The sequence below is a fragment of the Rhagoletis zephyria genome, unplaced genomic scaffold, assembly GCF_001687245.7.
Source record: "Rhagoletis zephyria isolate East Lansing unplaced genomic scaffold, Rhagoletis_zephyria_1.1 Rzeph_scaffold_00198, whole genome shotgun sequence".
Taxonomy (NCBI): Eukaryota; Metazoa; Arthropoda; class Insecta; order Diptera; family Tephritidae; genus Rhagoletis; species Rhagoletis zephyria.
In genome coordinates, this window is record NW_016157282.1 from 234,512 (window position 1) to 251,895 (window position 17,384).

A 17,384-nucleotide genomic window follows, 5' to 3' on the forward strand; every position below is an offset into this window, starting at 1 on the left:
TACATAGATACATATACGCTGCCTGCTGATAGATAACTTTTGCGTAAATATTTGTCTGCGAATAATTAATTGGTAATTCCATTCTTATTTGTTTGCAAATTTACTGACAATGTTCTGGAATTTTATTTAAAGGTGAACGAAACGCTAAATTAACCAAGTTAACTACGTCAAACGCAAAGAAAACGCAATGAAGTGGTTTTAAAAGCAAAAATTAGTAACCAATATTATAACCAAAAGCGTGAAGGACAGCCGTAAAAAATTAAGGCGCTTAATGCGCATTCAGGCGTAGCAAAATAATTAGTATGTATAAAAAGAAAGGTGAGCTGAATAGCAAAAAAAAAAATAGTTTCTAGCGCTCTACACACTAATGACTCACAAGCTTAATGCTGAATAATGAAAAAGGTGAAAGGTAAACGAGCAAAAAAATATCTTTGCTTTATTCTTTCAATGATTAAAGAAAATTGAGTGAATGTAGCGACTTACATCTATTGAACGATGCTTAGTGGTTGATAGTAAGAAGAATCACATATGTACGTAAGTATGTACGTACATTAGATCGTACTACCTTACAAGTAAACATAGAAAGTACGCCGTACACCCCTGCGTCTAAAATATTTTTGTAGGGAAATTTCGAAAAAATAATTTTTTTTGCCGAACCTGGAGGTCGCCTTTTTTACATTTTTCGGTGACACCTACATTCGGCAATAAAAAATATGTTTTTAAAATGCTCGTAGCTCTACTGAAATAATTGCAGTTAGTGTTGGGCAGTATCGACAGTACACGATTTTTAAAAGTATCGATACTGGCTGCTACATAGTATTCAGTACTCACAAAATAACTCGAAAGTACTCAGAGCTTAAAAGAACTCGAAAGTACTCATCCCAAAAATATTATGTTCCAATCAGTACCTTAAAACGTGTAGTCCGGATCAATTCAAAATAATCAGTATTATGTGTTGAATAGATACTTAAAAGTACTGAGGTTTATTTACATTTACCGTTATTCAGAAATAATTGTGTTCAACTTCAAGTTTCAGTAATTTTCAAATACAATACTTGCACCCAGTACAGTTAGCATTTCATTTGACGCAATTTGGCATAAATATATTCATTTAAATAAAGTGCCGCCAGCTTGCGAGATTTCTACACTTAGCATTGAAATGTTACCAACATGTGTATATTTAAAGAAAGTACTACTCAGTACTCCCGATCCTTTAAAGTATCGATAACAAAGAACTCGATCCTCAAAAGTACTCGATACTTCCCAACACTAATTGAAATACTTCCTTAGCAAAAGTTTAATGATTTTTGGTGACCTTCAATTTACTGGCGTTAGGGTGGTACGTTAGGGTGATAAAAAGCGGCCCTGGAGGCCTACATATGAGCTCTGGAGCAAAAAACAAATTCTCCACGATATATCATACTTTAAGATCCGACTGAAAACGCCGAAAATATGACGAAAAATGCGATCCTACGCTCGGTAAAAAAAAAAAATTTATATATATATAAAAAAACTCGAAATTGACTTGCAAAATACTTTAATGGTGATTTCGTTTCTAACAAAAAATTTTGTCTTTTGATTGCCCCTTTCTCTTTGGTACGGTCTAATGTACATACATACATTTATACATATGCATATCCAAAGTGGATATTACTTGCATTAGAACTAGCCACTAACAAATCAAAAAACTGCAACGTTCAATTAGATTTCTTTGTAGTGGTCAATTTGCCAGTACATATGTACATACATATTTACTACAAAAAACAAAACGCCCCAACTTTTAAATATTTTATTACTTTATAATTCGTTAAGCCGTCCTCATCCTTCAATCGTTAAAAATAAATGCAACAAAATAGTGACCTTGTTTTTTAGATGGCCGCAACATTCAGCCAGACCGGCCAAGTCGCTGATGGTCGGACAGCATTTTTTGGCCACTAAAGTGTGGTAGTAATAAATTAAATGAGACAATAACTTGCACATATGCAATAAAAAATAAAATAAAATAAATTGAACAAGCGAAAATAAGAAAAAAATAAATAAAAACATACAGGGTGCGTCGTCTGGTATTTGAGAACACTCACATACAAAAAATTAAGAGACACGCTGGTATCTATCGTTGCTGTACTTGCGAATCGCAGAGTTCTTGAAACAGCTCAATTTTTGAAAGTCGATATGGGGCTATGTTCAAATCCCTCAGCCGTTCCACATGTATTGCGAACAGAGTTCCCGGCGACGGTTATGGTTTAGGGAGTTGTGATCAAGGAAAAATATTTCATTCCTATTGCAAGTGTCGAACAAGTTTATGAGAGGCCATTCGTATTCTAACAAAATTTTACTTCAGACAAGGCCATGAAGACTAAATAGACGCAAGATTAGAAATCCGAGAACTTTTACATTCAATGTTATGGCCACCCAACTCTACAGATCTTAATCGTTTGGATTACTATGTTTGGGGCGTTGTTGAACGGAGGATCAACAAACATCTCCATAATGCCCCTGATTATCTAAGAGCAGAAACTATCCGATTAATAACGCATATGGACGAGGAACATTCGATCCGGGCATGCAAACGATTTTGGTAGAGAATTGAAGCTATTATTGCCGCTGAAGGTGATTTTATTGGATAAACATATCGCTAGCTAAAGGTGAAAATGTGTCAAGTCCATTTTTTTCAAAATTTAGTTTTTGATGCAGAATGACAGACTGTGTGAAACTACATCGATTTTTCGTCTCTCCTGAACAATTTCAAAAAATGGACTTGCCACCTTTTCCCGTTTAGGTAATGATATGTGTATGCCGTTATTCATGAAAAATACAATAGATTTAAAGAGCTCTAAAAAGTGACATTCTCATACAAATTTTCGATTCATACGCAGTTAACAGTTTTCTTTATATTTTATGAGTTTGGTTGATAGCCTGTAAGTCAGTTATTAACTCCACTCTAAAAATTTCAATAATACAGTGGAAATCGATTTTCTAAGAAATACACGAATTCAAGTTCAAAAGTTGGCAATATCCTGAAATTCATGACGCACCCTTATGTTAGAGCAAATGTTTAGATGTAATGCATATATCGCTGATTTACTTCAACAGTGTCATAACTCAAAAAAGCAAAACTCGAGAAAAACGGCTTTTAAGTTTTGAATTTACATTGTTTTCCAAAGTAAAAATTAATACATATGTACATATGTATTTTGTTCTAGTGAGATACTTGTAATCGATACCGCTATGAAATTTTTACACAACATAGAAGAAGAGGTAGCAGTAATTTCTGTATACTCAACTAAATATTTTTATTTTTTAAATTATGACATTTTTGAAGTAAGTGAACGATACGTACATATATACATAATTAAGTTAAAAAGGCAATAACTAATTGAAAAAAAAAAAAAAATATGTGAAAAATAAGTGCATTAAATAAAAGATGAGTCAACGTAGAATGTTATAAGCAAAAAATAAAAATAAATTATATTAAAGGTCACGTATGTATGTATGTATTTAAGTGTGCAAAGAGCGCTGTGAGGCGCTATGGCGCTGTATAAAATCGTGAGCCGCTCGAACGCTTATCGTACGAGTTGATTGTGAAGTATCCAACCGGCTTTTGGGGCATGTTCGCTTAGACTGGGCATGTTCATGGTAATGAAGTTTATAAAATATATAGCAAAAAAAAATGATTGCTAGAAAAACGCGAGAAATGAGACCGGAAAAAGTTTTCATGTGCTATTTTTTTTTGAGAGCATTGGAAATGAATATGCTATAACTTTTTTAATATCAATTTGAAAAAAGAAAATAATCGAAAAAATCGAATTACATACATAGGTATGTATGTTTAAAAGAACGAATCATTCAATTTGTGAATTTTTCGTCCTTGCGATGTATGGAATTTTCAACCCCTTTCAATTTCCCCGCATATAAGGGTTTTATGGCTTCAAAAATTAATTCATTAATGCGAAAAATTTTCATAATTTTTTCGGAAAACTTCACTTTTATGCGTTTTTCTTGAACTAAATGTAAAATTCGTATGCCAGCAAATTCTCTAATCACTCTTTAAGAACTCATTCATCTATTATATGAACTTTCAAAAATAGTACACTTGCTGTGTATTTAGACTTATTTTGAATTCCTAACAATCAAAGCAAAAACCTCAAGAATATTTTTTTTTCATATAGAACTCGGAAAAATTAAAGAAATACCAAGTAATTTTACACGAAATTCTCAATTTTTCAATTCGATTTTTTAGAAAAGCTTTGAGTATAAGTACGTTACGTTGACCAGATTTCCGAAGCTACAATTTTGTTTTTAGAATAAAAAAACATAACATCTTTTAATGTATACACACAATATATACGGTGGCATTATAAAAATTCTTATAAAAATTCGACGAATTTGAAACATTTTAATCAAATTTTCTAGAATTTTTTTTTTGAGTATGCACTTTTTTAGCTCGTTAAATTTTAGTGCCAGTTTGAAGTAGCTTGCACTTACCGTTGATTTATGGCAAGTTTTTGTTTCCGCATCTTCTTCGATAAAAAGTATGTATGTTCAAGAATTTTTTGCATAGAGAAAATGAGCAACTTCTTCCACAAAAAAAAATTTACCAAAAATCAACGGCAAGTCCTAGCTACATTAAATTTTCAGTTTGAATTTAATGGCTACAAAACTGCATACCTCAATTTTTTCTAAAGACTCTGATTTAAAAAGTTTGAAATTGGGATGAAAATTTGCGAAATTTTTATAATCCTTGTACAAAGTTTGAAATCTCTATTTATATGGTGTTTGTTGTAAACAGCTAGACTTTTATAAAAAAATAATAAATATTAAATAAACAAAAGACAAATAGCCAAAACTGGTCAAAATATCGCACTCCTATTATTTTGTAGACAACTGTATGTATATCTAAATACATCTCTCACAAAGTGAAATTTTTCATTACAAAAGCTTTCCTTGAATTTTTCTTTCAAAGCTGCGCAAATCAGAAATTTTTTCATATCTTCTTGAGATCATTACGGAATCACTTCCTACAATAAAAGCAAAGTAAAGAGACCAGTTGTAATTAAAGCAATCCAGTGCAGATAAAGATTGCTATCCAGATGCTCAGATCATAATATTGACGAATGTTAACAATATTTACCCGAAATACAATCCAGCCAAATAAAATCCAGCATGCGCCAACAACACGTATGCGGAAATGTATACACCGTCAAAAACACACAATTTCAACACATTTTTTTTTTAATAAAAATTAAGTGTAGATATATAATTTACCTATTGTTACATGCGAAGTGGAGTGTTTGTTTTAATCGTGCTGAACTCTCACACGCCTGTCAACACAGTCACATTAAAAGTCTACCGGATTGTTTAACGCGGCCAGCTACCCCACCCCATACCCCCCTTAACTTTAGCTTTCCTTAAAAAAAAACAAATATCGATAATGCTTGCGCGCTCATTTCATTTTCCGTCAACTCTTTGACAGTAATGAGCAAATTTCATTGACTCCAATCAACAAAATATATGCATGCAAGTTTACAGTAAGTAAGCAGGAAAAAAATTATACGGCAAGCGCATTGTTTGCGTGAAAATTTGCCGCATGCAAGTGAAAAATGTGATAGCCAAAAACAACAGCAACAAAAAACAACAGTTTTGAGCGGCAATAAATTAACGAAGTAATTGCGTAAAATGGCATGTATTGTATGCATTGCAATAATGAAAGGTATGTATTTATAATTAGAATGGCATTAATTTCCGTAAAATTGCAGCGCGCAAAAAATACATGATTAACTTTCAACACTTTAATCTATTCATTTTTTGCTGTGCATGGTATGCGCAGCACGTACAACGCGTGTGAACTTTTAAATGTTACACTCTTTCAAAATGGTTTTAAATAGATAAACAAAAACCGTAAACAAGTCTTTTGTAGTGAAAACAAGCGCAGAAAACTTTTCTACAATAAGACTGGCGCATGAAAGTTTCAGTGAAAGCTCCAAATTGCATCCTTTTGCATTCACTTAATCCTAGTGAACGTATTGGCTTGGAAAACTTAATTCGTTTTTCATCGAAAAAAATCAATCTCACCTCAGTCACTACTCCTGCTTGGAAGTGAAAGCTTTCGTGAAAGCTCAACACTTTTTCTAACAATATTTAAACTAGGTGATCAACACTGCTTTGAAGCTTAAACGTTTCTATTATTACTAAATTAATTATGAATGCTTACTGAATCATGCCGTTCATAATTGACTCGCCACTACTGTATTATCACAAAGTAATTACGCCAAAACGGCCACAATTTAAGCGAAAATCGCTGGGTAATTACTGAAAACAAGCGCCAGCCAGCGAACACAAATATGGCGCTGCTTGACACCCTGTAGAACGTCACTTCACAAGCGAGCGAACGCCATTGTTGCGAGCACTTTGTAGGCAAAGCACAGGCGAAAAACATATGTACGCCATGCGACATGTGTATGTAGTCGAATAAGTGAATGTTTACATACGCACGTACATACATACATACATACATATGCGGGTATCTAGTCTACAGGTGACCAAAAATAGCAAGCACACCACACAAAAGAAAGAACGTGTAAAAAAGAGAATATATAAAAATAAAATGTAATTAATAAAAGAAAACAATGGAGATAAAAAGACGAAAAAAATTAACAAAAAAAAATTTACGTAAATATGCGAATAGTACGCAAAGGCCTTTCAACTGTAAAAAAAAATATAAAATAAAAATGAAACCTCGAAAAATACAGCGAACGAAAGAAAAAATGTCCCACCGCCTGCTCTGCGCATTGTTGTAATTGTATACGCGCTTTGGTCGTACGTGAGAATATGTTATATGCGGCGCACGAATTGTCCTAAAACGTTCAAAAAATAAAACAGACAGACGCGTAGACAAGCGATGGTCACTAGACACGGCACTGGCGCGGCGCATACATACATATAAAATAGCAGTAGGAGCAGCAACGCAGCAAAAAACTACAGAAAGGCATGTCGCATAATTTAAAAATAAAATAAGCAGACAGTCAGACAGCCTACATAAATACTTATGTATGTATGTATGTAGTCATATAAATTGCAGCGCCGCGTCGCCCACCAACTACATACACACTCGGCGACTGCCACCCAACTTGGATTACAGCCAACTACTTAAATTTACAGCTGCTTTTGCATTTGCTGTTATTGTTGTTGGTTGGGTTATTTGAAGTTGCACTCATTGCATGCGCCGCTGTTCGATCGATGTTGCATGCAACACGCATCTGCAATGTGCAATGATATGTATGTGCTACACTAGATATGACATTTTTTCAAGCAACAGCTACAACGCGCCTAAATAAATATGTATGTAGATATGTATGCATGTATGTCGAAAGGCAACAGAAAAGAACTTACGAAGAGATGTTGCGAACGCGTGGCGGGATTGAAGAGGTGCCACGCCCTAGCTGTTAAATGTAGCGCATGGCGAGCATCGTTGTCTGTGTAACGCTGGTATTTGCAGCATTAGAAATGTGAGACGAAAAGGCGGAAGGAACAGGGGTTTAGTAGAGGATCAAGCAGAATTATTTCAGCAAGAGTCAGTGATCAGTGATGATCCGCCATCTTGGTTTTGATTTTTGTGCTGATACTTTTCTTAGAAGAAGAAAAAAACACAAAATATTAGGGATCTTCAGGGGAAGAGTTCATCGCGTAGATGTGGGACTAAGGTAAGTTGTATTATGGCAAGAATGTCAAGTCTTATGATCTACTTCACAGCAGTCGCTGCTGATTTAATGAGTAAATAGAAGGTGGAAAAATTAGTAATCTTTGTCACGGGCTGTGATAGACGAGCAGCGGAAATTTGCTTAAGGTATGTTCACAATATATTGTACATATTCTACAATATAAAAAAGTTTTTGTTTTTGGTAGTTGTTTTTCGCTAAAGGAAAGAGGTCTTGCAATCATAGTTGTACCACAACAGGTAAACATCGCACACCCTTTTCAAAAGAGGCAGAATTTCAAAATCAGATCTGAAACAAAAACCAGAAAATATCGATAAACATTACCAGGAAATAACGATCAACATTACCAGGAAATATCGATAAACGTTACCAGAAAATATCGATAACCAGAAAAATATCGATAAACATTGCCAGAAAAATATCGATAAAAACTGGCAGGAAATATTAATAAACACTGACAGAAAAATACCGATAAACCTTGCCAAAAAAATATCGGTAAACATTGCCCAAAAAATATCGACAGCCATTATCAGATAAATATCGATAACCATTACCACGAAATATCGATGAACATTACCAGGAAATATCAATCAACATTACCAGGAAATATCAATCAACATTATCAGAAAATATCAATCAACATTACCAGAAAATATCAATCAACATTACCAGAAAATATCAATCAACATTACCAGAAAATATCAATCTATCAACCAACATTACCAGAAAATATCAATCAACATTACCAGGAAATATAAAATATAAATTCACATTTCAAACTTTATACAAAAATTACAAAAATTCTGCAAAGTTTCACCAAAATTTTAAACTTTTTAATCAGAATCTGTAGACAAAATTTTGGTATGCAGTTTTGTATTATAGCCGATTTAATTGTAGTATAATGAAGTGCAAGTTTCAAGTTGGTAAAAAGTTCTGCTGATTTTTGATAATTTTTTTGGGCGAAGGTGTTTCACATTTTTCCCATACAAAGTATGATCGACAATTTTCTTTTATATGAAAGACACTGCCAGAAAAAAAATCCCAAAAATGAACGTGATTTTTAGCTGCTTGAAACTTGCAATTTAGTAAACTATGTACAATTTAATGGGTTACAAAACTGCATACCAAATTTTGTCCAAAGATTCTGATTAAAAAGTTTTAAATTATCGTGAAGCTGCCGAATTTTTATAATTTTTGTACAAAGTTTCAGATGTTAATTAATATGGTGTTTGTTGTTTAGACTTTTATAAAACAATAATGAACATCAAATAAACGATTTCGTGGACCACTGTACATATGTATGTATCTCGACTAACAAAATTTATTTACGTTATTTTCAAGTATATTACTTCGGCTCATACTTTATTATTTATAATCAGAGGCGCAAAAACTTTCGGTAGCTAGTAACCTCTTAAATCGACTTAGAAAGCTCAAGGCCTTGAATAGTAGTTGGTTAATTCGACTAATCTATTAGGGTACTTGAAGCTCGTAAGCAGAGATTTCTCAAGTGCTTGACAAAAAAATTTTCTCAAGTTTTTAATCAGACACTCTCCAGACACGAGAGCATAGAATTATTATTTTTGTCTAGAGCTACTTAAATAAGCGTGCTCAGGCTAAAGCACAAGGGGTTGGAACGTATTGAAGGGTGTACTTTGATACTTCGAAATGTGCCAATCGTAGTTCTATAGATCATCTATTGTGACGAGAGCCCAATTAAGAGTTCTCGCTTAACTTACGACTGTCAGATGTCCATAGACCATGTGCTTGGCGATAACGAAAGTGCTTGTAGGCAACGAGAAGTTCCTATATACATTTGCACATACTAAAAGAACTAGAATAGAGTCGTGAGGAAAAATGTATGTGTCAATGACAGATGCCAATACAGCACTCCCATTGAAACAAGACCACTCTCGTTCAAATTCAATCAACTGCAAATAGTACATCAAAAAAGAAGTAGCATGTCCAGCCGAGTCAATTAGAAACGAAGTTCAAGGACGCAGGCGCTGCGCGCCGCGGGCAAACACGGCATATGATGACTCAGTATTACAACAATCAAAAGAAAAAAATTAAAAAAAAAAACACTTCCACAAATCAAATATGGCATAAAATATTTGTAAATATGTACTCACAAAAGGCACAGCACAGGCTTTTTTGTTGCAGACAAGCCAAGAACCAACAACTGTATACAGAAGCGGTTTGTCAGTCAGCTAACGAGCGGCGCGAGCAAACAATATTCGCTATATGTAACACTGCCTTAAACCAGTTGGGAATTTTCCATTGAAACGAACATGCGGTCTGGCTTATATACAGTGGGGAGCGGTGATGAGTACATGGTGATTTTTTTTTAAATATTTGCAAGGTTTTTAAAGTTGAACTTTTTTTTGCTATTTTTTCATAAAAATATGGTTCATGCTTTAAAACCAAAACTATATAAAATTAAACTTTATACAGAACTTAGAAGAAATTTAACAAATTTTCATAAAAATTTTGAGCTTTTAAATCAAATTTTTTTTTTTTAATTTTGAGTATGTAGTTTTGTAAATTTAATAATTTTAGTATAATAAAGTACAAGCTTTAAGCGGCTGCAAAATCGCGTTGATTTCTAATATTTCTCTTTTTTTTGCTGGCGGTTTTTGCGGGGTTTTTCATATAACATGTGCAATTTATAAAAACTGGCGTTGATTTTTATTTTTCTTTTCAAACGACCTCGCGCATTTTCTTCAATAAGAAATTCATGCTTGTATGTAAAAAAGTGCAAAAAGCCGTCACTTTATTATACTATATGCATGCATAATATTTTTTTGAAAAAATAACAAAAAAAAATATAAATGCATGCTTGTATGTAAAAAAGTGCAAAAAGCCATCGCTTTATTATACTATATGCATGAATCATATTTTTTTGAAAAAATAACAAAAATATATATTCAAAAAATTTCAAATATCTAAAAAAAAACCTATGTACTCATCAGTGCTCCCCACTGTACATATCTATATGTATCTGCTTCTTTTAATGTTTTTTTTTTGCTTTAAAAATATAAAAAAAAAACTTTTTCGCGAATTTTGATTTAATCTACATAGCTTTTTAGTTTATTTTATTGAATTATTTGATTTGGCTTGCTTGCTTGCTACGGCCGCTCGATTCATGGCACTTCCACGTTGGCTTTTGCGATTTTTGCATGAAGTAAAGTCGCACATACATACATATATATGCATGTATATTATTTGCTTTATTCAATATTTGTTTCTTGTGACTTTTAGCACCCATTTTAAGTTGGTGTTAATATTTTATAGTATACATACATACACATATACATATATACACATGTACGAGTAAACGTGGGTAATACGTACGAGTGGAGAGTGAGCAGCGCCATAATGAAATCGATCAGGCGAATCGACATGCTATAAACTGTATAAGTAGCCTGGCTGTAGATGACTAGAGACAGGAAGCAGATGGTGAATGGACGGAAGGAAGGGAGTGAAAAAGGAGGCAAGTCGAGGCTGATTTCTACGAAGCATATCTCCGCTAAGGGGATTAACCGCACCCCACACAGAATATTCGTTCGTAGGGGCAAGAAACTTCATATCGTTTCGAGTTATGATGATAATGAACGCAGCTGGAAACTTGAATTAGGAAGAAGCATTGCCCGCGGCAGATAAGCACATGTTGTAGAGATCACGAGTATGAATGAACTAATGCAAAGCAAAAAAAGAAGAAAATTAATATTATAATGCCGTAAAAGTCCAACAACCGCACACATACATACATATACTCACACAAATGCAATGCAAGGATTACAATAACAAAAAAGTACGCATTTTGGGAAATGAGCACAGCAGCGAACAGGCACGCATTGCGCTCATGAGTAAAGAACTCTCACACGATGGCGCGCGGACTGCTTTTACACGTACGCATTTTGTTGGGGTTTAAAATAGATGTCGACTACTGCGGAATGTGGCGAGTGATCTACATAAAATAAGAAGAATACAGCATTGGAAGAGCTTCATGGTGGCAGACCGGCGTTCCAAGTAAAGAAATAAAACAAAAGTGCACCAACGACAACTAATGACGTCGCTTGTGTGAATAATAATGCAACAAATAGCTTTGACAGCAAGTGGGCAGACAGCGAAAAATTTGCTGGTATTTGGGAGCCAGCGGATGGGGTGGTTTAATTATATATAAATATAGATTTTTTGTTTGGTACATATGTGTGTATCATAGAAGACTTGGTGGACTGCTTAAAAATAATCACACGAAAGCACGATAATTCAGATTTTCACAATAAGTGTTTTGTTTTAGTCAGAGATTAGAGCATTGTGTGATCTAATGGTCGCTGATGAGTTGATAGACATAGTGAAAAGTGTTCCTTTTTGTAAATTCCCTCAAGTGTTTTCCTCTTAACTCACTAAGAAAACAGAAAGAAGTGTTGCCTTTTAAGTATATGGTTTATCCGAAACTGCTGTGCAAAGGGTCGTTGAATTTTCAAGAGTACTTCGAACAGTATTTTAAACAAGTTTTAGATTCACAGAGAACGATGATAGTGTTTTGGAATAGTCGATGGTCAAGTTTTCGTAAAACTCCTATCAAACAGTCGATATGAAAAGTACGCGACGACCCATTGCTTCGAGGACCGGATGAAAACTAATGGATTACAGAGGAAGGGATTAAGTTAACCGATACCACTAGCCTTATCATTCAGGTATCAGACGGTGAAAAACTATTGGTATAGTCGATTTTGAAACACATTTCAGCACACACCCAGGCAACCAAGCGTTTTAGAGCAACATGCTGCCTCACTGTTCTTTTTGTCTTCGATGACATGTTTTGTGGACGTTCTTTACTACTTTTGAAGATCCAATGCCTAAATCCACTGCTAGAAGTGAAACTAAATCTTTTATCGACAGGACGACTGTTTTAGGCTGCGACTACGATCACCTCTGGCTATGAATCTAACTTGTTGTAGTCGGGAGGGAAAAGGAGAAACTCCACAGGCAGCATATCCAGGATTAGCATTGGCTATGGAAACGAGGTTAGCTTTTCATATTCCTCGGATTGTCCAGTGATCCAATTCACCAGTCCAACAGAAAAGGGCTCTAGAAACGGCTAAATTTCAAGCAGCATACTCTCGCGCTTTTTTCACCTGTTCGTAGGAACACAACCTTGTCCTAACCTGAGACCACTCCGAATTTGAAAAACAGGTGATGGTCTAAAATCATCGGTGTAGGACTAGGATTGCACAGAAGGACAACCGAGTCATTGCTCATATGGATACGAAAAAATTAGTCCGAAGCCGCGCTAAAAAGAAAAAAATTTTGGAAAATTTAACTGGGCTCAGCGCAATCAAAAAAAGCTGCCTTGAAACTAATTTCCAGAAGCTTCCACCGCACGTGACTAAGAAGTTCTCATTGAAGCAGCTGCATGGATGCCGAAATGTGACTGCCTACAAGCTTGCTGTGCTTGCTCTAACTTGTAACTACTACCTCCCTCAGTTTACAAGTCGTCGCATCGGGTCTGGCCTAAAAGGGCATGTGGGCATGACAAGTATTCGAATGCGTGTAAGCATGTAAATCTGGTACTGATTGTCTCGCTGATGAAAGAATGTGCCTGGGAGGCAAGCGCCAAGGGGGCAACACGTGAAACATAAAGAAGAAACGGTGATGCGCTCACAATATCTAGTTGATCAACATTGCGCTGTGTAGTGTAACGCCAAAGATGTAAAAAACAAATGCTCAAGACAGCATAGACTTGCCAAACGAGCGAAAAAACGGCCGCATACGCGGTGACGGTCGGCGATCGACGATCAGCCAACGCGAAATGAAGTCACCAGAGAATGTGAAGTGTTCATAAAAAGTGTGTGCGAGTGTGTATGAAATGGAGAAAGGCAAGAAGAGTCGCGCAACTTGCTACTTTTGCCGCTGCTGCCACACAATTTAATGGCCAAAATACACAAGTACGGCAACGTAAAGGCAAAAGCGCCATAAAAATGAAGCGCTCAACATGGCGAAAAACGAAAAATTAATATCAAGAAACCGGTTCAAATTCGCAAATAGCGCTAAAGCGAGAGGTGAATAGTTTGTGTGAGCAGGTCATAAGGTGGTAAAAAAAATAAATGCATATACATTAGGATGCATCACTCACCACTAAAAAAAATAGTACTGTTTTTTCATCGGAATTATATAAATTCTCTTATATTACAAGACTTCCGCAAAATATTTCGGTAAAATATTAAGGTTTACGTGAGCTGGACCTATTTGAAAATATTTCCAAAAGTTAATTTTTTTATAAATAAAACGTATCTATTTGTAATTTTTTTTCGAAAAGTCACTTTGGATGACAAAAAAAGTTATGCTTAAAAGATCTACATAAAAATGCTTAAACATTTTATCAACGGAATCAAAATAATGAGATTTTTAGAGGTATTTTTAAATCGTTTCAGCTCACGTAAATCTTAAAATTGTTCCAAAATATTTTGGCGCAAGTCGTAGAATATAATACATTTTAAAATTCCGGCGACAAACCAGCATTTTTTTTTTTTTGTGAGGCACCCTAGTATACTATGTATAGATAAATATTTAATTGGTAAATATTGATTAAATTTCTGTATCATAATTTTTTTCTCCATTTTTCTTTCGCAAACGTATTTGTATATTTTTGCATCACTAATGAACGCTTAATTAAAGCAGAAAATAATTTAATTAATTTTCAGCTTTTTGTAGAAAACCCATCCAAATCCGATAAAACTCGCAAAAACCCACACATAGCGAACTCAGCAAAGTGAAGTACCATATTGAAGAGCTTTAAGCCAAAGTCATGTACATATATAATCCACGGATAGGAGGGTGCTCTCAATTGGCTTTAAAGTTGAAGTGCTCGTGATTGAAGCGAAAAAAAAACAAATATAGTACTGGCAAGGGAAGGCGAAGGATGAGAGTGGAGGTCGGTAAGGTAAGCGCAGCGGTGGTTTCAATTCAATTAAGAAATTGTTGACGTGTGTTATTCGAGTGCTGGCCCGTAGGGGGAAAACAACAATAACACTGGCAAAATATCGGCGTTTTGTTTAGTGCGAAAAAATGTAGGTTAAGTTGAACAATTGCAAATAAAATTTTGCTGTTTATTGGATTTCGCAAACAACTACTCAGCTGTGTATGGTGTGTGAAAGCGCAGAAAATGTAAAAATATATGATTAAAAAAAGAGTTTATAAGAGTTTATTTGCATTACTTGTAAAAAATATTTTCGTTTTGTAATTTTGTAAGCTTTTGAAATTTGTTAGTTTCTTTTAATGTTTTTAGCTTTTCATAACTTTATTTATATTTCTCCCCCCTATTTTCTATTTTTCCCCTATTTGTTTCCTTTTTTCTGTTAATTTGTTTTATTGTTCTGTATATTTTTCCCCCCAGTTTTCTTAATTTTCAACCAAACTTTTCATATCGATTTCATTTTTTCACACATTTTTTTTCTTTTAATTACCCGAAACAGCCAAATGCTTTTTAAATTTCCCAAAATAGCGCAACTTTTTGCTGCAGCTATTCGTCGTTCATTTTTATTTTCAACCGTATAAATTTTCACGTATATATATTTTCCTGCACCAGCACACTTTTTTTTTTTACTTTTTCCTCTTTCGCTTTTTTCGCTTTTTATGGAATTTCAAATGCGGACGACGTTGTTGTGCGTACGTGGTCGTATTTGAATGTAGACAAATTTTGCTTATGCAATTTTGTATTTTACTGGAACAGACACATCGATGTTCGTGGGTACGAAGACAACGCTTTAGATCCGTTTTCGTAATGTTTTCGAAGCTGTAGGGGATTAAAAAAAAACAACAACTATGCGGAGGATCGGCAACCAATAAGGCTACACGGGCGGGAGTTCAATTATTAATTGACTTCGAAATAAATGCCATAGAATTCTTTATTAAATTAAATTAAGCAATTAATCCACAGTTCGCTTATATTTTAAGCTAGAAAAAACATCGAAATCGGGTGTTGAGCTGGTCGAAAACGCGCATACGTTGACGAAACCGAGACTGCTATCGCTACGAGCGATACGAGAACGATCGGGGACGGGAGTCGATTTTTTGCTATAAGTTTGTATTCGTTGTTGCAATTTTGTTGTACATTTAATGAGAACGCGCGCACACCGCTTGGTCGTCTTCTATTTTTCGGTTTGGCTGCCGATATCACACACTCAGATACTGAGGGAAACACGAAAATACACCACTGCTTCGTAGCTCGTCTACAAGTAAACTAAACTGTAAAGTCTGTGCTGTGAAGTGGCGGCGGCGGCGATGACGATGAATATGACGACGGCGAGCAGCGCAGGCAATGAGGGCGATTGTAGCTGTTAGCGTTGATGGCAATGTTGGTGCCAACAACACCAACCACCGGTTAAACTACAACAACTCCATAGTGCAGGCAACACGAATGAAACATGCAGACGACATAGTCGGTGTTAGGAAGTTTGGCGGAGGAGGAAAGTGCAGAAAATAATGATCAGCTTGATCGGTATTTAGGCATGGAGTTGCCACATATTATACTATAAACGCATAGGATTTTAAAATGCCTGCAAGTGGTATTGTTTGAGAGTAACTGGATACTTCAGACCTAGCGGGTACTCACAGAAAAAATTTAAGAAAAATAAATAACCACTAAATAACAGAAACAAAAAAATATAAAAATTTAAAGAACTAGAAAATATTGAAGCAAACTTAAAAAATATAGGAAATTTAAAAAATATAAAAATTTAAAAGATTAAAAAATTAAAACCCTTTTCAAACCTTTAACAGTAAAATTTTTTAATTAAAACATCTAAAAGTAGAGAAGGATAATAATTTTAAAAATGAAATTTAAGATTTAATTTAAAATAAACAAAGAAAATAAATTTATAAAAAACTAGAGAAAATGTAATAAAAAATTTTATTGAATGAAAAAATGTTATTGATTAAAAATAAAATTAAAATTAAAAACAAAAACAATTAAAAAATATATATAAAAAAAAACAAAACACTAAATACCCATAATATAAATATAACAAAACGAAATTATTAAAAAAAAAAATTTTATACAAAAAATTAAATACAGTAAAAATATTAACCTTTCCTAAAATATATTTAACAAGAACTCAAATTATTAAAAGAGCTAAATCAGTTAAAAATTCTACCGAATCGAAAGCAGTGGCAGCACTGTGAGCGCGACTTGACTTGTTCGCGAACAATGAGAGATCAACATATGTACATACATATGTCATCCAAAGAAAATAAAAGAGTGCTTATGAAAAGGTATTGAGGAACTCTATTAAGAACAACAATAACAAATATTTGCTGAATGAGTTAAACAGAAAATGGCAAATCAACAACGTATGTGTAGTGCTGCTCAAGAAAAGTAGAGAAAACAAGTCGCTCAAGCGAATAACCAATTTTGTGTTAAGCGCATTTTAGACGAGCTTTAGCGGTGATGCGTCAGAAGAATAGAGTAATAAGTAAGAAATAAATACGCAGTTAGAAGTTTTCAACAAATTACAATAATTTATGACTATGCATAGGAAAAAAACACTAATAAAGAATAAGGCGGGTAGTGAAAAGCGTAAAAGGCGACCAGCGGCAGTAAATATTTATTTACATATTGATTGTGCCGTTAATAGGAATGAATATTTTATTTTCACATTTCCGGTC

At 34.3% G+C, this 17,384-nt stretch overlaps 1 protein-coding gene across 1 annotated transcript in view; it reads right to left on the reverse strand.

The window, feature by feature from the left end:
- The window catches only part of LOC108358058 (protein kinase 3-like), an 81,904-nt gene extending 65,941 nt beyond the window's left edge, over positions 1 to 15,963 (reverse strand). The window contains exon 1 of the mRNA XM_017609189.1: positions 15,185 to 15,963. The gene's annotated coding sequence lies outside the window, so the exon portion shown is untranslated. The remainder of the gene's footprint in view (positions 1 to 15,184) is intronic.
- Between the last annotated feature and the right edge of the window lie 1,421 nt (positions 15,964 to 17,384).